We start from the raw sequence: 22,393 nt of genomic DNA, 5'->3' as shown, positions 1-22,393 counted from the left end.
GTCAAATTTGCGTACGAGTGATCACAGAAACATATAAGATATTTAGCTACAACATAGGTTAGCGCTTATACGCCACGTATAATGGGGTTAAGGGGACACTCAAAGTTGTGGATTTTTGTTAGGCCATAATATTATAGAGAACGAGCAACCAGCTGGCGCAAATTCTTAATGGGTCTAGGTGGAAGAGAACTCTTGTTGAAGATGTCCAGGATTTTCTTCTAACCTTTCTTGTCGAGTAGCTGTTTAAATGGAGATATAGAGGTACGCGAATTAGAGGTTCCTCCCGGAACCGCGCTGCTGCTACGGTCGCAATTTCGGATCATCCTGCCTCGAGCAGGGATGTGTGCGATGTCCTTAGGTCAGTTAGGTTTAAATAGTTCCAAGTCTAGGTGACTGATGGCCTCAGATGTTAAGTCTCATAGTACGTAGACCCATTTGAACCATTTAAACCTGAAAGATACTTTCGTTCTCCTTGTAGGTGGGTAATATGCCAATATCTTGTTTTCTCTAAAACTCTCAGACGGTAGTCCTTTCTGGTGGCACTGTATTGAAACAGATGGAAACAGAGAAATGTAATGCGGCAAGTGTTCGGGCTACTTTATTGCTTGGCATCACTTGGGGGCTTCGATATCTGCTGTTTTACTTTACTGACAACATTTCTGATGGAATCTATCATGGGTCTAAGTGCGAAGCTTAGGCCCGGGATATAAAATGAAGAAATGAGGAGAGATCATGTAACCGCTCGGTACCAGGTCTACCATCTGCAAAGCTTCAAAATGAAAACTGTGTATTTTTAAGGGAGTAGCTAACATTTTGTGCGCTATATTTCTACTTTTCACAGCTTTCTTTTCATACTTTGGCTGCAGCTCGTCAAATATGGTAAAGGTCTCCAACAGACACATCGTTAGACCTATCTATTGTCTCTCTGTGAAAAAAATGTTACCCTCAGTATGTATCAAGCTATCTTGACTGATTCTTCAAAGTTTCTACCAGTGACATTCTCTTTCTTGTACAGGGGCTTAGAGTCAGCGGGCCTCAGCAAACAGGCGTACAATCAGTTCCTCTTCAATATGGTAGACATGGCACTGCCAGAGGAATCCACATCCGTGTCTGAGGACGCCATAGCGGTGCAGACCTTCCTTATGGCCAAAAACTACACGCTGGGGAGCGTAATGAAGCAGGTTAGTTTATCAACGTATTCACGAGAAGCTATATTTCCAATTATGCTAAAAGAACGTGTGAATAACGCCAGTTACAGTGTGAATGTGTGGTCTTCAGGTGGCTTACAACTGCACTGCTTTGCATAAATTGAGGTATACAAAAATTATCTATTATAAAAGTAAAATCTGGATTCTGGAGCATCTCGCATCCTTAAAATTGAGTCTAAATCATTGATGTGATAAGTGTTGATGGAATGAGCAATTGAAAATTGCGAATAAGACATTACCAAACTAATTTCTTATAATTCGCCATAGTATTTCGTGTAGTCAGTACTATATATGGCTATGTGAGTAACGGAGTTACGCAGGTCTTCACCATTCCTCAATGCCTTCACCTCCCACTTCTCCATCCCCACCCTCCTTCCATTGTATATGTGCTCAATTTTGGAGCATCCTGCTTTCTTAAATGCAGGTTTTTTCACTTTATTTAAGCACTTTTTTATCCTTGATACCACATAACAAACAATTTTGAAGCACTGCTGCTCCACCATAAACGTTCCCAGAATGGTGTTTTGTTTCCTATTATTTTTATGATATTTCATTGCTAACAGCTTCTGTGTGAGTACTGTGTGAAGCTACATACACCAGCAAAAGCAAACGGCGTGAGAGCTACAGGTTATCTGCCCCTGCATCTGCAGTCAGCCGGTCAGGGAAGAGACAAACCGCAGGGGCCGCACTAGCTGAATGGGGACAAACGCTACATGCCAAGGTCACTCCTGGCCTGCGGTGGAAGGGAACATCTGCCCTTTCTCACATGCATGTCCATAACGACCACATGCCACCTTGTCACTGGTCCACCCCTCGAAGGGTGTGTACCTCCACATTACGTACACACACACACACACACACACACACACACACACACACACACACACACACATACACTCCTGGAAATGGAAAAAAGAACGCATTGACAGCGGTGTGTCAGACCCACCATACTTGCTCCGGACACTGCGAGAGAGCTGTACAAGCAATGATCACACGCACGGCACAGCGGACACACCAGGAACCGCGGTGTTGGCCGTCGAATGGCGCTAGCTGCGCAGCATTTGTGCACCGACGCCGTCAGTGTCAGCCAGTTTGCCGTGGCATACGGAGCTCCATCGCAGTCTTTAACACTGGTAGCATGCCGCGACAGCGTGGACGTGAACCGTATGTGCAGTTGACGGACTTTGAGCGAGGGCGTATAGTGGGCATGCGGGAGGCCGGGTGGACGTACCGCCGAATTGCTCAACACGTGGGGCGAGAGGTCTCCACAGTACATCGATGTTGTCGCCAGTGGTCGGCGGAAGGTGCACGTGCCCGTCGACCTGGGACCGGACCGCAGCGACGCACGGATGCACGCCAAGACCGTAGGATCCTACGCAGTGCCGTAGGGGACCGCACCGCCACTTCCCAGCAAATTAGGGACACTGTTGCTCCTGGGGTATCGGCGAGGACCATTAGCAACCGTCTCCATGAAGCTGGGCTACGGTCCCGCACACCGTTAGGCCGTCTTCCGCTCACGCCCCAACATCGTGCAGCCCGCCTCCAGTGGTGTCGCGACAGGCGTGAATGGAGGGCCGAATGGAGACGTGTCGTCTTCAGCGATGAGAGTCGCTTCTGCCTTGGTGCCAATGATGGTCGTATGCGTGTTTGGCGCCGTGCAGGTGAGCGCCACAATCAGGACTCCATACGACCGAGGCACACAGGGCCAACACCCGGCATCATGGTGTGGGGAGCGATCTCCTACACTGGCCGTACACCACTGGTGATCGTCGAGGGGACACTGAATAGTGCACGGTACATCCAAACTGTCATCGAACCCATCGTTCTATCATTCCTAGACCGGCAAGGGAACTTGCTGTTCCAACAGGACAATGCACGTCCGCATGTATCCCGTGCCACCCAACGTGCTCTAGAAGGTGTAAGTCAACTACCCTGGCCAGCAAGATCTCCGGACCTGTCCCCCATTGAGCATGTTTGGGACTGGATGAAGCGTCGTCTCACGCGGTCTGCACGCCCAGCAAGAACGCTGGTCCAACTGAGGCGCCAGGTGGAAATGGCATGGCAAGCCGTTCCACAGGACTACATCCAGCATCTCTACGATCGTCTCCATGGGAGAATAGCAGCCTGCATTGCTGCGAAAGGTGGATATACACTGTACTAGTGCCGACATTGTGCATGCTCTGTTGCCTGTGTCTATGTGCCTGTGGTTCTGTCAGTGTGATCATGTGATGTATCTGACCCCAGGAATGTGTCAATAAAGTTTCCCCTTCCTGGGACAATGAATTCACGGTGTTCTTATTTCAATTTCCAGGAGTGTATTTACATACACGCATGGACACCTTACACTGTCTCACATATATCAGGAAATACTAACAACGCCATTATGATGTATCTGTCACGGTAGCCTAGTTTTAAAGGTTAAATGGGTCACAGAGATTCTATGTCTGCATGCACTGCAAGAATAAAGATATTGAACATTTTAAAAAAGTTGCGGCAGGTTGGACACAATGCACTAGTAATAGTAATAACCACTCGCTGGGAAAAAAGTTTTCATTTACATATGAGCCACCATGTTGTAAACACGAATCATGCACCTGCAGCATTTGCATTTGTTGTACCACAGGAAGAAAACAGTGCAGATAGAAGATAAGTATTAGTTGTTGCATAGATTGTCAATATTGTATACATATGCGTGTGTGCGTGTGTGTGTGTATGTCTATGTGCTGTTATTCGAGTTTATACGTCAATGTTGCCATTAGTGCAGGTGACATCATCTCTGACAAAATCACAGTCTGAAACGCCAGTGGCTACAGTATCACTCTTTAGCTCTATGTTCACTATTAACGCCACCTACAATAAATGAGCTCTTGATGGAATTGCATCAGAACATCTCTTCAGCCCAATGGTGGTTTTAAAAAGTCATTGATATTGCAGTAATAAGGTCGCGTTATCCAGTAATGAGTGGCTTCATCATCGCGAAAATTCGATGTTCATTGCAGCCATGCTCAACAGAAATGCTCAGACTGTCAAGTCTGGATGAGCACGCGATATGCAGCAGTGCTTCCCATGAAGAATGAAAATCTATAGTACTGCAGATGACACACAGAGTACATATGAACAAAAACTATCAAAATTTTCCTTCGTGGGGGACCACAGTCATGTTGAACATTTTGAAATAAATTTCCTCCATTTGACTATAAATGTGTATTCCCTTATTTCACACAATCATGATTTCGGGTTTGTAACCACTGTCAAGAGCAATATGAAATCCCGAAAGGTATCTGCCCTGCCTAAATGACATAACATCGTCGAAATAAGACCAAATGAATGTTATTTAGACGACGACATGTCATTTAGGCACGTCGGACTTTTTAAAGATTTCACATTGCACTTGAGAATGGCTATAAAGCTGAAATCACGATAGTGTGGAACAAATTAAAAGAACTCCATTGTGAAATGGCACTGGTTTTTTTCCAAAGTGCATCTAAGAAGTTAACATACACGAGATGAGCCATCCAGAATGTTGTTGATGAACACATCCACAACTGGTTGCCATATGTCAGCTGCTTGCCACAGCTTCTATGAGAAATCATTGAAGACTTTGCTGAAGCTTACAGAACAGATCTGACAACAATTGGAAGAAGCTGTTTCCCAGAAGTTTGGCTCATGTGGCACTTCAATACAAAATAATATGTATGACTGCTATGCCAGATGTATGCACAGAACTACTATCATATTTAGGCATGTTCATGTACGCATCTATACACAGAAAACTATGAAGTATGTATGTGCAGCAGATAAAAAAATGAAAGTAAGTTTATTTTCTTTCTATAAAATACATTGCCTGCTAATCATAATAACGATTAGATGGATGAAGCGCCCTTTTCACTGCCATTTAGTAATTGACTACAGAAAAATACTACAGAAAAAAAGAATTCTCCACTTTCGACTTCAATACATAATCGATAATTGTGGACCAGTCACATTTTGGCAGCATGAATGTTGTCATATCGTTACTTCAATATCCTGATGGAATTTGCTTTGAACATGTACATGTATACTCAAAAACATTATTTCAGATCAAGTCCTAGTTTATTACAAGATATATTGGCAGGTCTTGGTGATGTAACACACAAGGCATGCTATGAAAGTGATTCCTTTCCATCGTCAGTGAGATTCATCTCATATGCAGTGTTGATATTTCATAATGTTGCTATGGAAAAACGAACAGATGCGCAAATATTCATGTTTTTGGAGTCTCATGGAGATAGATATTTTTTATTCGAGTCAAACATACTCAAGGGCCCCGAAAACAAATGCTGAGGGATAACGCAAACCTTATCTCTTTCAGGCAAGATAATGCGAATTGAAAATACATACATGAAGTAAAATAACCATGTTCAGAAAATTTAAAAAGAGCTTATAAAACCAAACATTTGTATGTGATAAAAAATATCCACAAAAATTTTGATGCTAGTGATGTTGAGATGGTATTCAAACTGCTATGTCATGAGTATTGTTTACAAGATTTGCTGAAAACCTTATTTGTGTATATTAAAACACAGGCATTTGTATTTGGTGTATGAGACACCAACAGACCTCCAGAAGAGATGGTTGCTTGTTTCAGTGAAGCTGCAACCGTTATTTATGAAATATTTTGTTGTTCTGAATCGGTTAGACAATCATTAGCAACCAGATGCCAGTAGTTTATAATTCTAAACGGATGACATTTTCAACAAGACCTCTAAAGGAAAATTCATCATACACCAGTTTGAACATCATCTCTGACAATCACTAGTGTCAAAACTTTCATAGACTCCTTGTGCGGAAATGATACACCAATACATTATTTTTACATAAAAAAGTGCTATTTTTATCTCCTTTAAACAATAAAAATATTTATACCAGTGCTTTTACACTCTGTATCTCAAGCACATAAAGGAACTGACATGTTGTTTAATGGAATTAGAACTTTATATGAAGATTGCGTGAACCATGAACAGTAGCAGTTATTTGTTATTGATAAAACATGACAACTGATTGAGGGATGATATAGACGAAACTTTGTATGCTTCTCGCTATTGCTTTTTAAAAATACTTTTCAGTTGCATCACTGTGTAGTGTGTCAAGCGAAAATATGGTTCCAAGTGAATGCATGTAGCCTCAGATCTTTACATAAATGTTAAATATATACAAAGCGCTGGAAAGCTATAGAGAAATAGGAGTTCGTATATTGACAGACGTAAGACCAAGTAATGGAGCTTGAACCTAAAACTCATTCAGGAGCAGATAGGCTGAGGAGTGCAGTATATAAAAAGATACTTATCAAATAGAACATCCCTCTATACATTGTTTCGATAACTGAAATGATAAACAAAAATCTCAGGAACATAAGCGTTCGAATAGAAACCCATACACACTAACAAAAATTCTAGAGGAAGTTTCGACAGATTAATGTAAAATTCGAGAAATTCTGGAGTTCAGTCAACATGTTAGTTGCAAGGCTTGTGGTACTTGTAAACAAAGTAATAGGACAGAAAAGAACTACTCTGAGAGCATATAAATTGCATAGTGTCTCAACATTTGTTTAGTGAGCGACAGCATGTCGACTACAAGAACAAAACATGAAATGTCTGAGACATGTGAGACAATATAACAGAAATTACAATTGTAAGACACAGGCAATTCGAGGGAGACCCATACCTCAGAGATACGTTTAATCCACTTTAAAAAATTCTTGAAAGACTCACCTTACCACACAAATGAGCAATACAAGTGGGGAAGAAGGTACAATTTGTCATTTCATTAAGTGTCACAGCTATATCAGCAAGGGAGGGCCACGTATCCTCGGTGTGACCTGTAAGAATAAAAAAGCATCTAAAAGGAGTTGCAAATAGCGAATTTTAAAAAACATCTGGTTTGAATCTTAAATTCTTAAGAACTTCGAAAAGTGACGAATATTTAGCGAAAGAATTATACGTGTACACAGAAATATTATGTATGACTAATGTTCATAACAAAAACAATTCCCCAACAGGACGAATAAAAAGTCTGCACAGCAAGAAATACAAAAACAGAATAAGACCAGTGTTAGAGGAACATGGTCGCTGTGCCGTTATTGACAATCAGCATAAAATTCATCATCAGATGATCAAAAGCAATTGCAAAATTATTTAGATACCTGTATGGCGCAAGAAGTGGCAATTGACTCTAAGTAATGAAAAATGTAAAGTCATTCACGTGAGTACTGAAAGGAATCCACTAAATTTCGGTTACATGATAAATCACAACTATCTGAACGTTGTGAATTTAAATAAATACTTAGGGATTACAATTAAATATACCTTAAATTGGAACATCACATAGATAATGCTGTGATGAAACTGAAGTAAAGACTATTTTTGATTGGCAGAATACTTAGAAAATGCAACAAGTCTACTAAAGCGGCTGCCGACTCCACTTGTGAAGTACAGCTGTGCATTGTGGGATCAATATCAGACAAGATTGACAGAAGACATTGAAAAACTTCAAATAAAGGCAGCTCGTTTTGTATTATAGCGAAATAGGGATGAGAGTGTCGTGGATATGATACGCAAATTGAGAAGGCAATCATGAAAACAAATGTTTTCGTTGTAGCAGGATCTTATCAAGAAATTTCAATTACCAACTTTCTTCTCCAAATGCGAAAACGTTTTTTGGCGGCCACCAACATAGGACTAAATTATTTTTATAATAAAATTATAATAAAATAAATCAGAACTCACATGGAAAGATTTAAGTGTTAGTTTTTAAGCACACGTTCGAGTGTGGAACAGTAGAAAAATAGTTTCAAGGTGTTTCTATGAACCGCCTGTTTACTCGTATAACTGTTGCATTGGTGGGAAACTCAGCTGTTAGTTCATTAGCCTCAGGAGCAGCAGCCATCATCCAAACAGTGGAAAATGCTCAATAACTGCTTGATGAGGGTAAAAGGCATAACAGGGTCATGTGCTCTATGGCTGTCAGAAAAGGACTACATTTAAAACCATACTGACATGAACTAAGATTTTTCGTTAGTAATGAGCAACAAAAAATGCTTCTAGCTATACTGTCCACCAAACCAACTACATTTGTCCAAAACATCTAGATCCCAAAATTTTGTGTACTCTGTATGCAAAATATTTTGTCTAATACAACGTGGAAATCGGAATGTGGATCTGTAAATTTAGGTATTGTGGGAGATACAGAACTTGCTTGGTGCCATATGTTAATAGAGTCTACGACTTTGATTAATTTGGAGAACTGTAGCTACCTGGTTAATTACTTCACTAACAACCATTTGTTCAACAGTTTTCTATGCCACCAAATATTGCATACATACATGTGTGGACATTTGTGGTTCTCATTTCTCTTAACAGTTTCAAAGAAGAATAATTACACGTAAAAAGCAATCTTACATCTCCATTATCTATTTGAGTTTCAGATATATATTGCACACTCTGAAATTTCTTTTCATGAATTGATACAAGCAAAAGGGTTTGAAGTATCGTATCAGTTTTTTGGAAACCTACAAAAGTATTCCAAGTATCATGTATCAAACTGTAAACTATGTCCTGAAGGTGGTATAATTTTGCAAGTATTAAATGGGGTACAAGATAATGAAGATTTATACACACATTCCAAACAGTTTGTACAGTAATTGAAGATATGTGGAAGGTCGAATTGAGGTGAGAAGAACAAAAGAGACAATAGACTTTAGAAGGAAGGTTCTGTAGGATTTCTATTTGGTTTATCAAAGGAAGAATATTTGAAACCGAATACAAAAGAATTTTATAAGCTGGATAAACCAGCAGATATACTGCCAGTTAACATAATTCCCACTGAGTGCAACAGCAAATTAGTTACTTTCTTCTACTGTCTGTCAATTTTTAAATAGAAACTCATTAGTGTAATAGAAGAAGCTGTCCAAGAGAAGTGATTTTAAATTAGATTTAAAACTTCCTCCAATGACTGTCAGACATTTCATGTTATGGAGCAAATAATAAAAAAATATTGTTGTTGCATATTGAACTTATTTCTGAGCGACTGACGGCTTTAACAATGGATAATAGAAGTCATTTTTCTGTCTGAAGTTGTAGGATGGACATAACTGCTCATTTCAAATTGCGATGGATTACTTCCGCCGAATTTCATTAGTGAATATGTTTATCGTGATACTGCAGTTAAAATGTCCATCTCCTTGAATAGATGTGATGTCCATGGGTAAAAACCATATTTGTGCTTACTTTTGTTCAATGACTGCTTTCTTTCTAAGTGCTGAGTTATCTCAGAAAACTATTCTGTGTGACACTATTGAGTGTGAAAATGCGAAATATGCCAGGTAGTTGATAAGTTTGTTTCACGATTAGCAGTTATACAAAGAGCAATAGTAACTGAACTTAGCTGTTTGCTTTTTCCTGTTCAAGTATTCATCAATATGTACACCCAGAAATTTGTAGCATTATACTCTATGTATTGACTTCTGTTCATGTGCTACTTCAGTTGGTGGTATATCTCGATGTTGTACAGAAATGAAAGTAGTGTGCCTTTGCTTTTTTTCAAATTTCGTGGAGAGTTAATTTTCAGAGAACCATTTAATAATTCTTTGGAAAACATTTACCAAATCTTCTGTTGCTCTCTCTCTAGTGAGATTTATTATAACTCTGGTATTATCTACAAAAAGTACCATTTTTTCTTGTTTAATTTTAAATTGAATGCCATTCACATTTATAAGGAAGGTAAGTGGACCAAAAATTGAACCCTGTGGGACTCCCTTTCTGACTTTTTTTCTCCACTCACTAAAATTTTATATCTTTCAGACATTATCAGAATTATTCAGCACAACTTTTGCAATCTGTTTGTTAAATATAATTCAAACCAGCTGTGCAAAAAGTTAAACTTGAGACTTTCTGAGAGAGTAACATGATCTATGTAATCAAACACCTTCAAATGATTGCAAGAAATAATAGCTGCCAGCATATTATTATATAAGACTTGCACTATCTGACAAGTGAAAGTATAAATAGCGTTCTGAGATGAGCAACTGTTCCTCAATCCAAATTGTGATATGCTAAGTAAATTGCTTTCACTTAAGTGTGTGACTACTCTTGAATTCATTATTTTATCGAATATTTTGGAAAAGAAAGATATCAGTAAGGAAATTGGATGATAATTGTTTAAGTCTGTTTTGTCACTTTTCATATGAAATGGCTTAATGCATTGCATTACTCACTAACAATATTACTTGAGAAGCTGGCACAACTTTTCAGAATTCCGTTTGAAATTTCATCAACCTGACATGAGATTTCGTTTTTAGGAATTTTTATGACTGTATTAATTTCAGTGGAGGATGTTGATGCTGCTTGTAGTTGTTTAAAGTTTTGTGGAAAAATTTTAATATATCCTCTTCCTTCTTCAACTCAACCCTTTAATCCTATATTTGCTGCCACATGTAGTAAGAGACTCTTAAATATACTTGCAATTTGTGTATTATCAGTCACAGCATTGTAATTTTTTTCAACAGTTATGGAATCCTGTGCACTGGCTGGTTGCCTTGCCACTCATTTGACAATTTCCCATATAGTTTTAATTTTATTATTACATTATTTATATTTGTCAGGACATGCATCTATCTCGACATTTTAATGAGTTTCCTTAAAATACTACAGTATTTTTTGTAATACACAAGTAATGTCAGATCTGGACTTACTTTGCCCTTTACATAAATATTCCTTTTGCATGAGATTTTAATTCCCTTAGTTACTTGTTTCTTTTTTTAATGGATCTTCTGAATGATTATTTAAGAAAGGAGCTTTGAAATACTGACAAAAATTTACTATGGAATTTGATAGCAGAATCTCTTTCTAGCTATGTCTCATCCCAGACCACCCATTTTAGCCTGCTCTTAAAACCTTGTATCCGCTTCTCATTAATAAGCCTCACTGTTTTGTATGAACTTGCCTCAGGGTTGTAAGGGGTATGCTTTATATTTCCACTAACTGTCCATCATGATCAGACAGGCCATTAGCAGTTGAGTAGGAATTATTTGTTTCAGCCTGATCACTGTCTATAATAACCTTATCAATAAGTGTACTACTATTTTGCTGCACACAATTTGGAAAACTGACTACTGAAATTAAACTTAAACACCTAAGTACACTAATGGAAAAAGTCGCAGCAACAAAAAATAATTAATGTATAGCGATGAAATTTCGCGAATACAATTGTCAAGGTAACATATTTAAGTGATTAAGTTGCAAGGTCACAGATTAAAGTAGACATGAAAAAGTCATTGAAAATGTGAAATTCTGATACATTAATAACCTGTGTAACCGCCACAATGTTGACTGCCAACATTTAAATGTGCGTGTATTGTATTGTGCAGGTGCTATACGTCAGTTTGTGGGATGGAGTTCCATGTCTGTTACACTTCGTTCGTCAATACAGGGATGGTTAATGTTGTCTGTGGGAGATGCTTGAGTTGTCGTCCCATGATATCCAAGACGTGCTCTATTGGGGAAAGATCTGGTGATCGAGCAGCCCAAGGCAACATGCCGACACCGTAGAGCATGTTGAATTACAACTGCGGTATGTGGGCGAGAGTTATCCTGTTGGAAAACACTCCCTGGAATGCTTTTCATGAATGGCAGCACAACAAGTCGTATTAGCTGATTGTACAAATTTGCAGTCAGGGTGCCTAGGATAACCAGGAGAGTGCTCTTGCAGTCATAAGAAATCGCACTCCAGACAATGACTCCAGGTATAGATCCGTTGTGTCTAGTACACAGAAAGGTTGTTAGCAAACCCTCAACTAGCCTCCTTCTAATCAAATCACGGTCATCTGTGGCACCGAGGCAGGATCAGCTTTCATCAGAAAACATAACAGAATTCCACCCTGTTCTCCAATGAGCTCTGGCTTGAAACCACTGAAATAGCAAGTGGAGGTTGTTTGGAGCCAGTGGAATGCACGCTACAGGCCGTCTGTCTCGGAGCTGTCCTTGACGTAACTGTTACAGTTCGTTGTGTCACCGTGGTTCCTACTGCTGATGAAACTGCTACTGCAGATGCAGTTAAGATGCAACAGAGCCATACTCCGAATTCAATGGTCTTCCCTGACGGTAGAGCCACGTATCCATCTTCTTGCAACCGTACACTCCCGTGATCCCCTCTGCCAGCAACCACGTGCACCGGTTACATTCCTGTAAGTATTTCTGAAACATTGCAGAAGGAACGTCCAGCTTCTCGTAACCCTATTACACGACCTAATTCAGACTTAATGAGGTGCTGGTAACATCGCCTTTTTCACCTTAAAGGCATTCTTCATTAACATCAACTCACCACTTTCAGTCTGATAGGTAACTAACGCCCACGACCGTTACAGCTTGTTTTTAAAGCTTTAAAGAAAACTTGATTTACATACTAACGGTGGCACCAGCCCCGCTGAGAGCCAGGACTGGGCCCAGGGCAAGATGTATGACTGGACTCCATGCTCAAACATTGTTATTTTAAAGACAGTTTGGGATGATTTAAACATAACGCAATTCGGAGAATATTGGAGATACACCAAAAATTCTCCATGGTACAGTAGGTAGAATAAATATAATCCCTTACTGAACATTAAGCTGATCTCTGCATATGCAACCGGAACACAACAGTGGATGGTGCCAATATGTTCCAAAAAGCCGAACGCGAAAACGCATCTTTTCAGTGGTGTTATCTCAGCCTCTGTTTATCAAAGAGATAACGGGTCAATTGTTTTGGATAACCCTTGACATAGCGGTCATTAGTATATCTAACGGAAGAACGAACATACTGCAGCTATACTACAGTAGAAGGTCAAAATTTAAACACTACACGCTTTCTCCAGGCCAGGCAAACCGTGGCAATCGCTAGGTTCTTTTGCATTAGGTGTGACCTAGAGTGGACCTTAGGCGGCTTATAAAAGTACCATTTCTTCATCGGCGATTCCTGAGAGAATCCCGAAAAACTACAATCTTTGGGTAGGATAAGTACGAATTCCGGGGATGGCAAATTCTATAATTTCTATTGATGACAGACCGTCGAAAATTTTACTGTATGTTCTCAAGATGATATTCCCAGGGACCTCCAAAACTTTTTTCGATATCACTATCCTTTTCGGATTGCCAAATGATCCAAGTGGCTGAAGTTATGCAGAACACCGCGAAAATCGATTTTAGCTGCTTTTGCAACGTGGGTCTCAAGAATCTAAATAACTAACCATAGAAAATGGCTTAAATTTTTACTGTACATTCCTTATACATTCATCTATAAACCACATTTTTAACATTTTCGAAAATCTATATCCTTTATGAAGAAACACTCGAAAAACCATGATTTTTGGGTACTAGAAATACCAATTCAGGGAATGCTCATTTGCGTAATTTCTATTCACGGCAGGTCGTCGAAAACTTTACTATACTCATATGCTCTTAAGATGATTTTCTCGAGGAATTTCGATACTTTTCATCGAATCATTATCCGTTAACAAGATCCAGAGGTTCAAAGTTGTCATACTGATGCAGCAAACTAGGGCACAATAGCCTGCCTGAGGCGTGAATGTAGTTGTAATTGACGCAATGAACACATGAAAAGAGTTCTAGAGTCATTGCAAGGATCCTGAGGTCACCAAATTATGTTTTTAGTAGTCATTTTTTCACTAATAAAACTTTATAACGCAGTGTCTCTGTATAATGTATATTTCACGCCCATAAAAATATGCGCAAAGCCATACCGCAGTAACAAAGGAAAGGCTAAAGGGTTTCTTAAAATGCCTGAAAATAACTTGAACTGACTGCCAGGGATTATATAAAATTGGAAAGACTAGGAATTTAGTAAAATGTTTCTATTAACATTTTTGCTCTTTTGTGATACAAATCATTAAGCTGGGAGTTCTCAGTGAAATGTGATCTTTGAGCAAAGTATTGAGTAAAAGCCTAAAGCAAACCATTTTTTGTTAACCTTATATCATGCGTAGTTATTTGTTGTTTATTCGTGTCAAGATATATAAACGTATCGAAGTATACAAATAAACTCCAAAACTTTAGCGACCTGTAGGATCGTTTTATATAAGCTGCCTACGCCGCTGTAGCAAGAAATGAAGGGAACCGGCGGGAAAATGATCCTGTCGTAGCACAAAACTAATATGTTCCTCTTGAAAAGATTCTGACAGGTGGGGAACCAACTGCCTTAATCCTCATTCCGCCTTCCTCACCAAAAATTTTGGTGTGCGAAAAATTTAGCAGCTTTTTGTGGTGAAAGAGAGTACCACAGAGACAGTGATGGTGGAAGAGGGAAGAGACAGTGCCAGTGAGAGACAAAGAGAGAGGAGACAGTGATAGCGGCAGAGAGAAAGTGTCGGTGACAGAGAAAGAGAGAGTGACGATGATAACTGCAGTGGGAGCCAAAGATATAGGCGATACTGGTGGTCAGTGAGAGACAGTGGCAACTTGAATGGCTGGGGGGTGGGGGGAAGGGGGGAGGGAGACAAAGAGAGATGCATGGATGTAGAGGCAGTAGGACAAAAAGAGAGAGGAGACAGTAGAGACCATACACTGGCTTGGTGGGGCGGGGGGGGGGGGGGGGGGGGGGGGTTCTGGACGCTCCCAGAACGTCGAACTTTAACACATAAGTACTGGGGAGGGTGCATTTTGGACCGAAATTTTAACCACTTGTGTATAAGAGTAGGCCAACGGCCTTGTCACAATGGTAACACCGGTTCCCGTCATATCACCAAATTAAACCCTGTCGGGCTGGGCTAGCACTTGGATGGGTGACCATTCGGTCTCCCGAGCGCTGTTGGCAAGGGGGCTGCTCTCAGCCCTTGTGAGGGAAACTGAGGAGCTAGTTAGCTACTTGATTGAGAAGGAGCGGCTCCGATCTCGGAAACTGACATACGGCCGGGAGAGCAGTGTGCTGACCACATGCCATTACATATCCGCATCCGGTGACGCCTATGGGCTGAGGATGGCACGGCGGCCGTTCGAAACCATTGGGCCTTCATGGCCTGTTCGGGCTGAGTTTGGTTTTGGTTTGGTGTATAAGAAAAAAATTAAGCTGGAACCCCCAGAATTTCCGAACTGCCGAAAAATTGTGGTGACATTAGCAGTGGCAAAGAAAGACAAAAGGAGACGCTGTCGTGAGAGAGGAGGCAGTGGCTGTCAGATATATTGTAAATCTGTGGGAGAAAAATGAGACAGTGGGAGAGAGACATCGACAGCGCTATTGAGAGGGAGATGCTCAGTATGAAGACATCACTACAACAAAAGACTGGACAAAAGTACGTAGAATGTTCTGTACGAAAAGCGCGCGGGTATGTTCGCGTGCTAAAACGTTTGGTGAGAACAGCGGAGTGAAGACTGAGCCAACTGGTTCCCCACTTTTCTGTCAGAGTCTTTTTCAAGAGGAACAAATACGCTTTTTTGTGCTTCGACAGGAGCGTTTTTCCGCTGGTTTATACTGTGGCACTATACGTTGTACTATATTCGAAAGAATTAACAGTTGTTCGTGTTGCAATACGCTGAATCAGAGTGTGCGGTAGCATACATACATATATCATCGAGTCACTAGCAACAGTACTAACTTTGATTGCATGTTGGACGCAATGTTATCCTATATATCGTATATTACAGAATATGTGAACTTTCGAGGAAGTTATACGGACCGTAACTAGCGGCACCATTGCATTTAGAAAGCGAATGCCCCCGAAGAAATAGCTCAGATGTTGTGACGTAGAGCAGGAAGTTTATATAGAAGTGCATCGGAGTAACTGTGCCTGATTTTCTGACGTCGTAGAGGAGAAGAATATAATCATTACTGGCACTAATCAGTAATATAGCGTCTGCAAATGCTCCATTTTCTATAGAAAAGCCAGAACTCATCGCTCAAGTTTTAGATGTTTTTGTTTCAGTTGTAATTTTTTCCATGGAAGCAATGAGCTACTAAACTTAATTTGTTATTGTAAGTCACAGAATATCTTCTCTGAAATTTTTTTACATAGCTGCAGGTATTAAAATACGTGACTGTGCAGTAAGACGGCTTCCTGATTACAGAACTGACACCGAAAGTAAATTTCCTGCCTCCGTTACGATTTTCTTTTGTCCATGCGCATTTTTTGCATTAACATTACTGATTTCAACACATATTTGCAATCAGAATGAGAGTAGATTGAGGTAACTACAAATTTAAGTAACATTTATAAATATATTGGCAGTTTTCATTGTATTTAATTATAATAACTTAATAGAAGAAAACAGTTAGCAGCATACCTTCCTGAAGTGCCCTTGCTGAGATGGTGCCCTAAATATGTAACTTCCTTCAACCAAGTGCAATTCAAAATTACGCATAGCTGGACACTGTTTTATTGAGAATGTTTAATTTCATGTCCTCCATTATATCAGAAAACTAATAATAGCTACCATGATTCGGAATGCAGTAAACTAAGTAGTTGTCAGCCATGTCTCCAGTTTCCTATAGCGAGTTTTAAAGACTTAAAATACTAATCAAATCAATCAGGTATGACTGTGCAAAGGTTAAATATATGGAGAAAGAATATTAGCACCATGACGCTTTCATGAAGTAGAAGACTGAAAGAATAGTAATAAACTAATTTGAAAAGTAGTGACGAAGACAGTTATAAGGATCCCGAAAGTACCACAGATACGGAACTGGAAGATAGCTCAACCATGACCTACAAGGCTACGGAGAAAACTGATACAACTGACGAACTTACAAGTTCGGCTTCAGATACTACTAGATAATAAATTATTGTGAAATGTATGTATGTCCCATTTCATTTTATTTTTTTTAAAATGATTTAATTTACCTTCTCTCATAAAACAAAAGGCTAAGTATTACACAAATTTGTATATTGACGAAATACATGGTACCAGTAACACTGGGTTAGGAGTATTCTATCTGCACTCATTCCCTGGCTTGCCCGCACATTTCAGTAAACAGACATGAGCGCAATCGCATTTAAACCACAATTAGTTGTGTGACAGGTACAGTAGTGTAAGCTAACTGACTACAAAACTGTCAATGGCGCTTTGCAAGCCTTTCGTACAGGGAATGTTTGCGTCACAGTATAGAGTTTAGTAGCCTTGCCAAATTATATTCAGTTTCCAGAGTTGCCAAATCTGTGAGACATTGTGGATGCGTAGACAACTTCTAATCACTGGAAGAGTGTAAAATATGCCCATAGCCACGGAAACAAGCTTAAAATTTTAATCTTGTGTATCTTTTTCAAGAGTTCCAATGTTCCCAAAATAATGTATTCAGAGGATGAAATATGGATTGTTATGAAATATTTAGTTTCGTTTTCTACATCTGTTCTGACATCATTAAGGTATTCAGTGATAATTCACTCGCACGGCTCAGCGACCTGATCGTTAGTCATCTTCCCATAAAGCCCAAATGATACATCTAAAATCTTAAGTGTTTCGTATTGGCCTTTTAGTTTAGGCACTAGACTGCCAGTAATGACATAAAATAAGTTTACATCGAACAAAATTCTCATTTCACACCTGTCACGCCATTCCTGTTTTCACAATGAAATGATTTTCTCTTCTAAGTGTGCATCTCCAGAAACTCAGGATCGACATTAATTTCCGTGGCAAAAAATGTAGATCACGGCGAATGATGTTCCAATTTTCGTGAAGATATTTTAATTCATTTAATAAGCACTCATAGTGTCTCACCTCAGCATCGATGGAGTATTTCGAGCGTGTAGCAATTTACATCTGTAATTAATTGGTACAACAACTTCGGCGAAATTGATGTCAAGATTAAACACTTGACTACTCGCACATAACCCAAAGCACCTCGTACCACAGAACGTGTTTCAGCTGTCAAACTTAACTTACTGACAGTCTCAACAGCAATGACAATCTTGTACAAGTGAGCTGCAGTTAGTACTGCAGTGTCAACCCTAGAACTCCAGCAGGTATGAGACATGGAATATAAAGAACTTCCAATACACTGTTTCAGAATTTGCCATCGTTGTGGAACGCTACTGAACAAGTTGTAAAGAAGTGGAATCACTACAAAAAAGTATCTGCTTCGTGAAATTCTCACCCGCATGAACAACACATAAAGCTATAACAAGCGCACACAGAAAATTATGCAAGAGGATTTCCCTGAAGAAAATGTGTAAGAGTTCCTTCATAAAGCTCTCTAATATTACTTCCGTTATCATAACCTTGTTCGCAGCATTCACTGATAGGAACAGAGTGTTTTACATGTGTTGACAGACTCAAATGTGCAATAACAACTCTCTTTTTTTATTACAATCTACAAATTCCATAAACCATTTACTTCATAATCATCAGTTGCCTTCTTGAAGTAAATGTAACGCAGGTTGAATGTTGTTTGCTCAATATGATTTGAATCAGCAGTTTCATCAACAATAATTAAATGATACTTCTCGTTTTCTCTCTAATTCAAGATGGTGCTCCTGACATGATGAGCACAGCTGGAAATTAATTCATTCTGAGTATCACATGACAGATAATGCACTTGTAACTGCTTTCCAGCTTCCTGTCGGGTTTTGACCTTGCTAAGGTGTTTTACAAGAAATGGGTTACAGTGCTTTAAGCGCTCTAATATTTATAAGAATTGTCCTTGTTTTCGATCTCCAATGCTCTGAGCTGAATCTCTGAAAGCCAAGCCACTTTTAGCAATTAATTATGTCACATCAAGTTCCCATGTAAATTGGCTTTTCGACGGACGAACTAAAGAAGATTATTACCTCTTTACTTCCGAGTATCAACATATCCAATGCACCGCTTCCTTGTAATTTCATATCTTCGCTTCTACTGTTCACCCAGGACAACTATATACAAAGAGAAATATTTTATTTTGTGTTAACACATGGATTAAAAATATTGCCTATATATTCGTTTTTCGCGTAAAATCGCCTTTTTGATGGAATTAAAAGTACTTTAATTTTGAATGTTGTTGGCGAACCAACCAAATTACAGCGACCTTCCACAGCTGTTGGTGGGTACACTCATTGTGGAAATCTCTTGGTATGATTTTCAAGAAGAAAGCGATCTGCGACTCCATATAAGGGGATTTTAGTGCACGATGTCTAAAGAATATAGTGAATTCACGATTGAACACGAAACAGAATTGTACAAGATGGTTTTCGTGCACGGTGTGTAAAGAAAATACAGTCCATCCAAGATTAAACACAAAATAGCATTGTACGCAATTGACCTGTATGACTCATAAAACCGGAGAACTGAAGTGAAAATGAAGAGCTAATTTGATTATTCTGGGACTGGGGTAATGTTCTTATACTAATTATTTCTAATTCTGTATCGAGGAAGCAAATCTTTCTTCCCCGTTCGACAATTTTCTTGTCTCGGTTACATAATCTACAACTTCATGGAAGATCCCCATCTGTCACTTTTTTTTAACTTTCCCCTCTGCGTTCTCCCCACTGAAACACCAACGCAATGAACAGACACGTTTCTCCTATACAGGGTGTTACGAAAAGGTACGGCCAAACTTTCAGGAAACATTCCTCACACACAAAGAAAGAAAATATGTTATGTGGACATGTGTCCGGAAACGCTTACTTTCCATGTTAGAGCTCATTTTATTACTTCTCTTCAAATCACATTAATCATGGACTGGAAACACACAGCAACAGAACGTACCAGCGTGACGTCAAACACTTTGTTACAGGAAATGTTCAAAATGTCCTCCGTTAGCGAGGATACATGCATCCACCCTCCGTCGCATGGAATCCCTGGTGTGCTGATGCAGCGCTGGAGAATGGCGTATTGTATCACAGCCGTCCACAATACGAGCACGAAGAGTCTCTACATTTGGTACCGGGGTTGCGTAGACAAGAGCTTTCAAATGCCCCCATAAATGAAAGTCAAGAGGGTTGAGGTCAGGAGAGCGCGGAGGCCATGGAATTGGTCCGCCTCTACCAATCCATCGGTCACCGAATCTGTTGTTGAGAAGCGTACGAACACTTTGACTGAAATGTGCAGGAGCTCCATCGTGCATGAACCACATGTTGTGTCGTACTTGTAAAGGCACATGTTCTAGCAGCACAGGTAGAGTATCCCGTATGAAATCATGATAACGTGCTCCATTGAGCGTAGGTGGAAGAACATACTGACGAAACTAAAATGAGCTCTAACATGAAAATTAAGCGTTTCCGGACACATGTCCACATAACATCTTTTATTTATTGGTGTGTGACGAATGTTTCCTGAAAGTTTGGCCGTACCTTTTTGTAACACCCTGTATTAATTAATCTACGACAACATCCACGTTTGTCACGCTTGACACTACTTTTATAGTAAACTGAAAAGCGTTAGAACACACTTGAACTGTAACAAAACTACAATCAGTAAAACCTTATCTTTCGACGGGTTGTGCAACTAGCTTCTAGGCGTCAGGCAGACGTGGAGTAACATGATAGAAGTTTGTTGAACGTAGGTAGAACAAGACACGAAGCGAATGAAAACTGTAAAAGCACGACATTTTCTAGTGCCACCCTTAAACTGACGCTATCAGGAAATTACGTAAAGCATTGTAGTGCATCCAAAACAATACGTAATGATTGGAAGACAAGAAGAAGTTAACATTAGCTTGTAAATACAACACCGATTTTCTCTTGACGTAGGTTTTAAATTACAGGAGACACTAAAAGAATGAAAACGCTAAAAAGCAAGCTATTTATAACAACAGTATTAGGCAGACACAATCTGTAAATTATGGAGAGAAAGCACTGCATTCAAAACAACTCGCAACGCTCCGCCATTACTGTTTTTTACGTCTGAGCGCCTGAAATATTTAAACGAATTGATAGCTCAATGGCAAATCGTTTCGCACAATTCTTCCTTTTAGGTGGCTGGGCAATAAAATTTCTGAAACACCATAATACGCCACATGCCTTCCGGTGACAGTTCAGATATAGGACAATCTCGAGTTGAATATTATAGATCAAGAATGACATCTCGTCGACTTTCACAGTTAAGAAATCATGATATATTTACGCTAGAAGTAGCATGAGGATACAGTATAAAACAGATACATGAAACCATCAGTGTTTCTCTTCACAGAGGAAACACAACGTGGTAAAGTGAAAGAACTACAGTTTCTTTAAATCTCTACGCTTGAAACCACACAATGATGTTGTTCAATATAATTGCCGTAGTAAAATGTGGCAAATGTACTGTATTGCACAACAGAAATATTTCTTGCGCAAGTCTTTTGCTTCAGCAATGTTTAATAACAGTGATCAGATTAGGATCTAGATTCAGCACCAGGATGCTTTAACAGTTCCAAGGAACAGTTTCACATATTTGGAAAGATAATTTGTGAAAGCCGATGGAGCTCCCGCAACGTCACTATCTTACACATAATACTTCCACATTTCCATTTAGAGAAGTAAAATATGAACTGCATGTTGTTAAAATTGAGCGAACGAGAGATATAAGAATCATGTCAACCCTTAAAATATATTTTTCTGCATCGAAACTGGACTTCAGTGGTTTACAAAATACAGAAGGTCCACAGGGAGAAAACCCAATATCCAAAAAGGAATAAAAATTCTTCAGTGTGTGTAACTCACTCAAAATGTTAGCCCTAGAACTTAGAACTACTTAAACCTAGCTAACCTACGGACATCACACATATCCATGCCCGAGGCAGGATTCCAGACTGTAGCGCCTAGAACCGCTCGTCTCCTCAGTGCAAAACAATAGTACATTCCGATGCGAAGCACAATACATATCAAGGCTTATATTTAAGTTCTGGCTGCACATGAAGAGAATAAGGAGGTGCTCAATAAACTTATATGGAAGATGTTTCATATTACAGTAACGGAAGAGGAAATGTTTAAGCGATTACAGATATCAGAAGTTTAGTAGCCTTTAACTTTCCATTTATGAGAACTGTTTAAATGCGCTTTACTACCCACCACCTTGCAGACATGGCGTATTAAAACAGCAGGTCAACTAGAAATGCCTCAGTTCACTATATGCACACTACAAAGTGACAGGAAGACGAACGAAAAACACTAATGATCACACCTGTTGCGCCATTGGCTCGTGTTGCTGTTATAATTCTGAAATCATTTGAGCTGAAGGCATTTCATCTCCCTCCTCATATATTTCAGCCTTAAC

The sequence above is a fragment of the Schistocerca americana genome, chromosome 1 (assembly GCF_021461395.2).
Source record: "Schistocerca americana isolate TAMUIC-IGC-003095 chromosome 1, iqSchAmer2.1, whole genome shotgun sequence".
NCBI lineage: Eukaryota > Metazoa > Arthropoda > Insecta > Orthoptera > Acrididae > Schistocerca > Schistocerca americana.
The sequence above is the reverse complement of the archived record's forward strand: the minus strand, read 5'-3'. Positions refer to the sequence as shown.